We start from the raw sequence: 12,403 nt of genomic DNA on the forward strand, positions 1-12,403 counted from the left end.
AGTTTGGGTGATGAGTGAGTTTTAAGGATGGAATGGTGCATGGATTTGCAAGTTCGGATGGGATGTTGATGGAGAAGGAATCAGAGAAAAAGAAAGGTTTAAACGAAGACGTATAAGTGGAAAAGGAGGTGGTTCCGTTGGCCCATAAATTGTGGGTCAATGTAGTTTAACAACATGTTTTCACTAAGCACAAGTTCGTGATTAATGAAGTTGATGGGCAAGGAACACCGGTAATGTCGCGAGAGGTGTTCTTCGGTGCTAAGCTCCTTTGGGAGATAAATCAACAATTATTGATGTAATTGAAGTAAATGCCACAACTTTAAGGTTTTTGTGATATAAGATCCAATGTATGATGATAGAAGGTGGAGTCATGAGAAGCAACAAGCTGGCGATCGCTCTCTCTCTCTCTCTTGTTGTTCAGTTGATGGATGTTGAGATATATATATATATATATATATATATATATATAGGATCAAACGAGTTGGCGGTCGCTCTCTCTCGTTGGATCGATTGATGGTTTTGATGGGGGATCGAGGATCGCCACTCAAAGGTGTGACAATTTTTGTGATGAGATCAGGAATCTAGACCTTAGCTAATCCACACAAAGAACATAGACTCAAAAATTTACTAAGTAAAGGAATCCACTTAACTTAGATAAACAAAAGCAAAAGCTTTGGAGAAAAAATCTCTTTTTATATTCCAAAAGTCTATATCTTTACAATGAATAAAGAAATGAGCTTATATAGACTCAAAATACAAATCATCAACATATATGAAAAATAAATCAAATTAATTACAGAAATCAATCAAGAATTAATTTTGAAAGATTTTATCAATTAATCGTCATTTAATAGAGATTATTTTTTTTTGTATCTAGACACATTCTTCATATTTCTTTGGATTTTAGGCTTGATTTGCATTGAACCATTAGTTGATGTGCTATAGATGTTAACCACATTTTCAAGATCACATCATTTTGTTAAGAGCGAAACAATGTACAAAACCAATGGTAGTTTCAAAATAGTCTCCTTTTGCGGAGGAAGCACAACCAGCAATGAAATCAATTCAAATATGGGTTACTCTAAAGGATGTCCCTCCCACTATACTCACATATAAGGGGTTAGATTTTTTGGCTAGTGCGGTGGCCAAACGCAAACGGTTACACCCAAGAACAAAAGATTGTGTGAGTTTTGACGAAGCTCAAATATTAGTTGAAGCAGATCTAATAAAGGATTTATCAAAAGAGTATATTTTCACAAGCGAGGAAGAAAGAAAGCTGAATGTTGTGATTAAATACTCTTACCTTTAGTTACCCTCGCGATGTAGGTGCTGTGTGAAATGGTGGTCATCTAAGTGATACTTGTATTGCCGTTGTTAAAAAGATTACTCACGATCAAATAATCTCAGACACAATGCATGATACATGGACATAGACAGGGAGTATCTTGACTAACCCTTAAACAGAAGAGGAGAATTAGAGGACCAAAAATAGTGATGACATGAGTGATAATAAGGATGTGATAAGGAAGGAGATAGTTGCTCCTGAATGAGAGAATTCGATAGCAAGTGAAACTAATCATGGATGGATCACACCTTCAAAAGCCAGTCGAAGCCTAGGAAAACAGAAATAAGGTCCTAAATTTGGCGAGTTTTCAATTTTATCTAATTCCTATTATGCGCTTAGTGGAATAGAGGAATTGGGAGAAGATAAAAGAAACGAGTAAGAAGGGGGTTGCTGACGAAGAGGAAGAGATAAGTGAAGTAACTGATCTGCTTGAAGAGTTTAAAACAGATCATGAACAAACGGTACTGACACCCAAAGCCTAAGGTGGATCGGATTTGCCCTTGCGTCAGTCTCTGCCTCATGGACAAAAACTGGTCACAAATCGGTTTCAGTCCCTTCTATTCAATCCATGGTTATCCCTAAAGATCAGAGTGAGGATTCTCCCCCCAAACATCAATAATGTCATGTTTCTTTTGGAATGTAAGCAGCTTAACAAATCAACTAAATATTCCGTAATAAAGAAATGAGTAAAGGAACAAAATTTGCAGATTGGATGTTTAATAGAGACAAAAGTCAAGGAGAGTAAGCCAGTAGGTGTAGAGATTGGGAGGTAAATTGTTCAAAGAAATGTCGGTGTTAACAAACTACATATACAACTGGAAAGGTTGTATTTAGGTAGTTTGGAGATGTAGCCTAAGGCTGAGTCCTTACTGTAAAAACGGTAGTTTGTTCTTTTGTTTATGCATCAAATTTTGCTGAAGAGAGAACGGTTTTATGGAGTGAACTATGAGATTATTTTGACTCTATGATAATTCGCAATAAACCATCAATAATATTTGGGGATTTTAATGAAATTTTAGACATAGAGAAGCACTTGAACATGGATGATCATCCTGTAGTTACATCCAAAATGCACATTTCAGAGAGTGTGTGAATTCGACAACCACATGGAGAGAAGGCCGCAGAAGTGGACCGTTAACCATTGACTAAATGCATCTCAATGGAATTATTTCTAAATGTTTGGTAAAAGTTTTAAAAAAATCCATTTAGGAACACTTTCCTAAATATTCGTAATGTTTTCCAAAATATTAGTTTTTTCTCTTGAATGTCTAATATTTTTTTTCAGGATTTAAAGATAAAACTTTTGGCGCAAAACTGAAATAATTTAAAGATTTAAGGAGAAAACATTTGGTTCAAATAAAAGATAAAAAACGTAAAAATGAGATAAAATTTTGGTGCCAAAAGAATATTATAATGTGGCGCCAACAGTTTTGGACAATTCTAAAAAATACCACATTTATGTTTTGGTTTTCCAAAAATATCACAAACATAAAATTATTTTCAACCTTCAAAACTAAACACTAAACCTATCCCTAAAAACTATAACTTAAATCTAAAATAGTTAACACAAACCTAAAAATTAAATTTTGAACCCTTGAAAATCAATAATTAAAATTTTTGTGTTTGTGGTATTTTTGGAAAACCAATACAATTGGTGGTATTTTTGAAATATTACACTATTAGTGGTATTTTTGGCAACATAACTTGAAAGTATGGTATTTCGAGAAATTTTTCATATTTGTTACGAAAAAATTTGTTTCATTTTTTTCTGAAATATTATCTTATTAATTAAGGTAAAAGAATCTAATTTTAGTAGTATTCTAGGATATTTGTCTTAGATTTATTAGGGGGAATTAGAAATAGTATAAGAAGTAAGAGCATCTCCATCCATTTAGCTTTTTAAGTAAGGTTCTTAATTATATAATACTAATATTTCTAATATAATTTGTCCGGGCAAAGGATTCAGTCAGCCAATTTCACCTAATACCGAGCCAATATAAGGAGACTTATCCAAATCAACATATGCTCGAACAAATGGTTTAGTTAGATACACTTCCGGTAATCAAGTATTCTGAACAACTGGCTCGAACAAATGGTTTAGGCTTTCATGTTTTGGCTTACGGTTCAGGATATGCTTCGTAGAGGGAACCTCCTTGTCTCTTCGTCTTGCCTCCTATGTCTCTCTTCTCAGGAATCAAGGGATCACTTATTTTTTTCAGTGCAGGTTCTCTAGCACACTCTATTTGGAGTTCTTTGGTCATTGCACTCCACTCCCATCATCATGTTTTTCAGCCTTTCTCAATTGGATTAAGAAGCCATGTCCAAAGCCGGTATATTACTTGTTAAACTCAGTTACTTAGACTCTAGACTTTAACAACTACTAGACCTCCTTACATCTAGATACTTAAACTAGTTTCACAAGCCATGTAATGTTAACAACTACAACAACTCTTAAATCTATATTATATAAAAGTCGAGGCTATAAGCTCCTTAGACCGTCCACATGGGATTTTAAACGACCAATCGCGAATAGCCACTTCGTCGGTTAACATTTTAATATAGCATGTTAATTAACATTTTTAAATTCTTATATTTTCTATACTTAAATATTAATAAAAAGAAAAAAAAAACAATATATGGAAAGAAGAAAAATGTAAATTTTGAAATAACAAAATATAGAAATAAGAACAATGTAAAGTATAGACTTCAATAATATTATGCAGCAAATATACTTTTATATGGAAATTTTCTAATTAAAAAATGTAAAATTACAGAAGGTAATTATGACGGTTTGCCCTGGACATTAAACTATAAATATTGAACCTCGACCACACAATTAATATTCAGTTTCAAACGAATTTACTATTATGCGGTTTTGATTTTTTTTTCTCGTGCTACATATTTTATTTATTTATTTCTCTATGAACTATAAACAAATATTTTTTAATTTTGCTGATTTTAGCCGGTTTGATTTGTATTTCAGGTTACACTAATGAATCGAGTCTAGGTTCATTCAATTGTGACTTTTAAAAAAACTACAAGGTATTATTGATCTTAAAATTTATGTAGCTTTCAAATTGTTTCCTTGTGTAGATATTATTAATTTCTTTATGTTAAATATATGCATGAAAAGTGTTTTGTATGTGGAAAGCAAAGAATTTAAATAAGATAAGTAAAAAAAATTATATATATTGAAGAAGAACAAGAGTAGCAAAAAGGTAATTATTAAAAAAAAGGAAAAAAAGTAATTATATATAGGGTTCTATATATTATAATCATTTGATTAATTTGAGTTCTCTGTTTTTGAATTTTCTTTTTAACCATGCAAGGCTTCTTCAGAAACCAAAGTTTGGCTATAAGCTCTCGAGGCCATAGGCTCTTTAGACCGTTCACGTGGGATTTTAAACGATCAATCGGGATTAGACACTTCGTCGGTTAACATTTTTATACACCACGTTAATTAACATTTTTAAATTCTAATATTTTATATACTTAAATATTAATAAAAAGGAAAAGAAAAAAAATATATGGAAAGAAGAAAAATGTGAATTTTTGAAATAAAAAATATAGGAATAAGAAAAATGTAAAGTATAGATTTCAATATTATTATGCAGCGAATATATTTCTTTGGAAATTTTCTAAATAAAAAATGTAAAATTACAGAAGGTAATTATGAGGGTTCACCCTAGACATTAAACTATAAATATTGAACCTCGACCACACAATTGGTTTTCAGATTCAAACGAATTTACTATTATGCGGCTTCGATTTTACTCTCGTGCTACATATTTTTTGATTTATTTCTCTATGAACTATAAACAAATATTGTTTAATTTTCTGATTTTAGACTGTTTGATTTGCATTTCAGGTTACACTACTGAATCGAGTCTAGGTTCATTCAATTGTGACTTTTAAAGCAATTACAAGGTATTATTGATCCTAAAATTTATGTAGCTTTCAAATTGTTTTCTTGTGTGGATATTGTTCATTTCTTTATGTTAAATATATGCATGAAAAATGGTTCGCATGTGGAAAGCAAAGAAATCAAATTAAAAAATAAAGTGAAAAGAATTATATATTGAAGAAGAAGAAAAAGAGAAGCAAAAAGGGTAATTCTTAAAAGAAAAAGAAAAAAAGTAATTATATATAGAGTTCTATATATTATAATCGTTTGATTAATTTGAGTTCTCTATTTTTAAATTATCTTTTTAACCGTTTCTTCAGAAACCAAAATTTGGCGTGTTTATTTGCCAAATCTAACTGATTATGATGACACTTAAATTAAATATGGCAGGTGACTTTTTTTTTTGTATTTGTCCGTATTATTTTCGAGTATCTTTTTATCATCAATAAGAGGACAAGTATGAAGGAATAGATTTAAATATTATGAAGATTTTATTGTAATTCAATTTAAGATTTTTCAAAACTCTATCAAAGTTTGATGTTTTTTTTTTAATGTATTTGTAAATAGTAATCTAAAATCTTCATAAATATGGAGTTATTAGAGACCATAATTTTAGAAATTTGAAGTTCTAAAAGCTATAAAAATTTCATAGCTTAAGTAGAAACTACTAGCTTCTATACTACAAAAAAAGTCGAAGCTATAAGCTTCTGAAACTGTCCACAAAATTTTGAAAGACTAATCACGATTAGCCATCTAGGTAATTAGCAATTTTGGATTCCAATAATTTTCTATATTAAGATACTTATAAAAAAAGAATATATATATATATATATATATATATATATATATATATATATATAGAAACAAGAAAAATGTAAACTTTTTAAAAAAATATATGGGAAAACAAAAAATGTAAAATTTTGTTATTAGAATATATAAAATAATATCAATAGAAAATTAAGATACTTAGAAAAAAGTAAAGAAAATAATATATATGGAAACGAGAAAAATGTAAACTTAAAAAAAAACATATGCAAAAAAAAATGTAAAATTTTTGTTATTAGAATATTTAAAACAATCTTATTATTTGTCTCACCAAATTTTCCAATATCCCTTCTTAATCACAATTAAGGGTCGATATTTTATTTTGATGTCGAGTTAAATTTGATTCAGTTATTTCAATTTAATAAAACATCAAGTCTCTAATCAAACTCATTTTTGTTCATTTTAATTCGGTTAGGATTAATTTGGTTTGGTTTAATTCGCTTTGTTATTCAAAATAAATTATTTATAAAATTGAAAGAATGACAATAAATTGAAGCAAGAAAAACAGAAATTTTATAATTGGGATAAATAAATAAAAAATTTGAATAGAATAATCAATCAAGAGGTATGTGAAAAAATAAAATAGAAAAGGTATACAATATATACATGTAACACTTTATTCATTTAAATATTGATTGGTAATTTTTAATGTTTTAAGTTTGATGTTCGAATATTAGATCATTTTAATTACTAAAATTTTGAAATCCATTTTATATACTTGAGTAAAATATGATACATAATATTTGTAAACATTTTATATACTTGAAGCCTTCCACATAGGATTTTAAACATTCAATCGCGATTAGCCACCTCACTAATTAACATTTTTTCTATTATGTTAATTAACATTTTTAAATTCAGATATTTTCTATACTAAAACATTAATTAAAATGAAAAAAAAATATATGGAAAAAAAAAGAAAAATGTGAATTTTTGAAACAACAACATATAGAAATAAGACAAATATAAAGTATAGATTACAATATTATTTTTCTATGCTATATAAAAGTCGAAACTATAAGCTCATGAGGCTGTCCACGTAGGATGTTGAACGACCAATCGCAGGTAGTCATCTCGCCAATTAACAATTTTTGTCATTCCGTTAGTTAATAATTTTAAATTCAGATATTTTCTATACAAAAATATTAACTAAAGGAAACAAAAAATATATATAAATAAGACATGTAAAGTATTTACAATATTATTTTTGGTTATATTTTACCAAAATTAATTTTTTAATAAATGGTGATACAATATTTTCCAAATTAAAAGTTCATATAAAAAATCGATTAATATCTCTTAAGAAATTTTTCTTAAAAGTTTACGAAGATAGTGATTAAAAATATTTAAAATGTTTATTTATTTATTTTTACTTAAATTTCGTCGAAAATATTAATCACTAAATCTTTGACGCCCTGTTTGTTTTCTAGCTATATCTTTCACAAAATTTAGGAAATGTTTTATAAAAACTAAGCTGATAGTGAAGTGTGTATATAGAAAAAAAAATTATTATTCTTCTATAGATATTGTTGAGTTAAAATATAAATCCTAAAATTTTCATCGCCTCTTAGTTCCCTATAATTACCTTGATGAGGGTTTTCATTTAGCCCATATCATGCGGTAAGTTTGTAAAACCATGCATGTGTTGCCTGGGCAAAAGAACCACGCACAACTTTTAAGTAGAAGATGTAAATAAGAAAAGAGACGACATTTATTTTATTAGAGCAGAGAAATAGTTCGTTCGTAGGTTGGATGAGAAGAGAATGTGCATAACAGTGTTTTTTGTGGCAACTGCATCCGCCTTTTTTATTCTTCTTAATAGAGATGAAGATCACAACATATAAAATCGGATCAAAAGTTGTGAATTTTGATGATTCATGATTGTAATGTGCATGATGACGTTTGTGTAAATTTTCAAGAGCGACGGAGATGTTGTGTTAGTGGGAAGGGGGAGAGACAGATCAATGCTTTTGTCGCTCATAATTCATAACCAGCATCAATTGTTACGATTGCTTTTCTTGTGTGTGGCTCATTCGGCATTACACCCACACCTAATGGATCTAACTTTTCTCCATCCAATGTTACTTGGAGGTCTACACCACCACTTATTATATTATGGTTCTGTTTATTAGATTGTTTTTCATGTGAAACTGAAAGTAGTTTTTATTGTTTTGGTGAGAGTAGTTTTTATATTACGCTTCTAAAAGAGTCTGGTTGAGTTTGTGAGTGGTAGATGTGCTAATTAGAATCGAGAATGTAACAAAGACATTGATTGCTTGCAAAATAATAGAGAGAGTGATACCTTACGAAAAAAATTGTAAAGACGGAAATTCATATAAAAAGAATGTGAAAACAATACGAGTTGTTTTAAAGAAAGTATAGATAAGCTTATGAGTATATTTTTGTATACGATCTTATATTTAGAAGAGCTATACTAACTAATGCAATGAATATAGACGAAAAACAATAGTGAATTTGTATATACAAAGATGAGAAATTCGTCGAAGTTAAACCCTATAAAACAGTTTATTTATTCCCTGAGAAAATCTGGTCATCCAAAATATCTAAAACTAAAGAGAGAGCTATTAAACAAAAAAGATATACTTTTGATAATTTTTGTAAAAACCTATAAGTTTTATTAGAGTTTTTTAAAGTTGTATATTTTAATTGAACTATTTGTCATGGTAATTTTAAAATTCAAAGAATTTAAACTATTAAAAATAACAATAAGTAGAAATATAAAAACATATATTTCAAAAATTTTAATAAACATTGCCCATCACACAAAAATTTATTAAAAATTCTAAAAAATAGACCCACGAGTAGCGTGGGTTCAGAACTACAATAAGTCCCCTTCTCCACGACCACGACATAAAAATGTTGTTATTAGAATATTTAAAACAATATCATTATTAGTCTCACCAAATTTGCCAATATCCCTTCTTAATCACAATTTGGGGTCGACATTTTATTTTGATGTCAAGTTAAATTTGATTCAGTTATTTCGATTTAATAAAACATCGAGTCTCTGATAAAACTCATTTTTGTTCATTTTAATTCGGTTTGGATTAATTTGGTTTGGTTTGATTCGGTTGTTATTTAAAATAAATTATTTATAAAATTGAAAAAAGGGCAATAAATTGAAGCAAGAACAATATAAATTTTATAATTGAAATAAATAAATAAAAATTTTGAATAGAATAATCAATCAAGAGGTATGTGAAAAAATATGTACATGTGATGTAACATGTGTAAGTTTATTCATTTGTTTCTTTTCATTTAAATGTTGATTGGTAATTTTTAATGTTTCAAGTTTGATGTTCGGATATTAGATCATTTTAATTACTAAAATTTTGAAGGCTTTTTTATATACTTGAGTAAAATTTGACACATAATTTTTTTAATATGTTTTATACCAACTTTTATCCTATAACTTTTCCTTTACTAAAACAAATTTAACCAACACAAATTATACTAAAAATATAAATAAAACAACATTTATGCTAAAAAGAATTTTAAAAATAAAATATTATTGTAATTAATTGATTAATAAATCCAAAAATATATTAAAACAATCAATAAAAGTAAACCCCCGCGTAGCGGGGGTTATAACCTTGTCTATACTATATAAAAGTCGAGGCTATAAGCTTCTGAGGCCGTCCACCTAGGATTTAAAACGACCAATTAGGACTAGCCATCTCATTAATTAACATATTTTGATTCTGATAATTTTCTATTTTAAAGTTTTAGTAAAAAGGAAAAAAAAACAATAAGAGAAATATTTGAAAATATGGAAATATTTCTAATTACTGTATATTCTTATGTTATTTAAAAAGATAATATAAATAATCAAAATGTAAATTTTTTATTTTTTATAGATTATTATATTTACAAACAAAATATCTAAAAATATGAAACAATTCTGAATAGAAATTTTGTTATTAAATACATAAACTAAATATAATAAAAAGTAAATATTTATGACATTAGTTAACATTTTTTGACATTACATTAATTAATATTTTATTAAAAAACATATTCGATTAACTTAGGATCATATAAATAATAATCGGAGGTATCTGATTTTGATCATAATTTTTAAATTATAAATTTCAAACTGTTAGTAAGAATGAGGGTTGGTAACTACTTTTAATCGCGCCTCTTTTTATTTTTTTCATCGCTTTTGACACTGTGGGCACTTTTCTCTGTCCGTCAGGCTGTTTCTGTTTCATATCTTTGATGAGCCGTAAAACATGTGTTTGTATATAATGTTATATATGATTTGATGTTGTTTGCGTAAAAATTTTGGGTCTGAAGAAGAAGGATCGATGATATGCATCATTGGTCGATATTTGTGCTTTTTCATATAGGTTATGATTCATAAGACCTTGATTTGATTGTTCGAGTTAAATTTTTGGTTTAAAGAAGAAGGATCCATGACAAGCACACATGTTTTATTAGCTATACATGTGGCCATGTTCATGTTGTTTCCTCTGCAAGTAATTTGCAATTTTGTAGGATTTTTGGTTGAAAAGTTTCAATACGTGCGTATCTTAAATCGAGTATACGTGTGAAAGTATCAATAATTGAGTACATGTGGTGGCTATGCTGGTTGAATAGCAGACATCTTATGAGAAAATAGGAAATGATTCTGGTCTTGGAGGTTGCAGGAGGTTCGCTGGGAAACAAGTTGTGTTACTCTAAAACAAATTATTTTGATTGGTTATTTAGTGGTTCTAACAAATTCAGCATCAATTGCTTGTGCCCAAGAAGTGTCATGGACTAATAAATCTAATGAAGTGGTGATGGAGATAAGTTAAGGAACATACATGTAAGACCATGCAAGGAAACCCTCTTCGGAAAGATGTCTAGCCCAATATAGTGAAAATTGTTTACGTTAAAATGCAAGTGGATAAAACTATGGCTAATGATTGTGTAATTCTGTTCTTTTAACTTAGGTTGTATATACTTCAGTTGGATGATATCTAACCTGGCAATAGGTATAAAGACTTGTGTTGAAATTATGGAAAAAGTTGTTCTTCTTAGAGTACCAATTTAAATCAAAAAGGGGAATTGACGAGACGTAAGAAATGTAATAAATTTAATTGATGAGAGAAATCCATTGTCGTGAGAAAAGTTCTGATTGTGATATCATAAGACGAACTTGAATTATCATATATGGAAAAGAAAAGTGAGAAAATAGTTATAACATGACTTCTTTATGGTAATGTTTGGTTCATATGTAGCTGAAACTTGATGGCGAGGTTTCTGGTATTACTTTCTTGAGGTTTAATGATAAGATATAGATTTAAACGGCTTTTTAGAAGAAAGCGTCTTCAAGATGTTCGAGAAGATTTCGTTTAAAGTTTCATATCTGACCAACAAAGTGGAGACATGAACATCCAAATGTACTCGAAATAATCTGAAATTTGGTAGGAGTATTCTGGAGAACGTGGAACTAAGTTTTGGTAGAAAGGTATCAAATTTCGATTTCAAAAGGTCAAATGAACGACGAAGTGACTATTCGCGATTTCGAGGCTATAAGCTTCTGAGACCATCCACCTAGGATTTTAAACGACCAATCGCGAATAGCCACTTCGTCGGTTAACATTTTTTTTTTTTTTAATATATACCATGTTAATTAACATTTTTAAATTCTAATATTTTCTATACTCAAATATTAATAATAAGGAAAAAAATAAAAAGAAGAAAAATGTAAAATTTTGAAATAACAAAATATAGAAATAAGAAAAATGTAAATTATAGATTTCAATATTATTATGCAGTGAATATATTTTTATTTGGAAATTTTCTAATTAAAAAATGTAAAATTACAGAATGTAATTTGATGACGGTTTGCCATGGACATTAAACTATAAATACTGAACCTCGACCACACAATTAGTATTCAGTTTCAAACGAATTTACTATTATGCGGCTTTGATTTTTTTTTCTCGTGCTACATATTTTATTTATTTATTTCTCTATGAACTATAAACAAATATTGTTTAATTATGCTGAATTTATACTGTTTGATTTGTATTTCAGGTTACACTAATGAATCGGGTCTAAGTTCATTCAATTGTGACTTTTAAAGAAACTACAAGGTACATTATTGATCCTAAAATATGTGTAGCTTTCAAATTGTTTTTTTTTTGTGGATATTGTTAATTTCTTTATGTTAAATATATGCATGAAAAGTGGTTCGAATGTGGAAAAAAAAGAATTTAAATAAATAAAGTAAAAAGAATTATATATTGGAGAAGAACAACAAGAGAAGCAAAAAGGTAAGTCTTAAAAAAAAAGGAAATAAAGTAATTATATATTGG

This window comes from Arabidopsis lyrata, assembly GCF_000004255.2.
Source record: "Arabidopsis lyrata subsp. lyrata unplaced genomic scaffold ARALYscaffold_5, whole genome shotgun sequence".
NCBI classification, from domain to species: Eukaryota; Viridiplantae; Streptophyta; class Magnoliopsida; order Brassicales; family Brassicaceae; genus Arabidopsis; species Arabidopsis lyrata.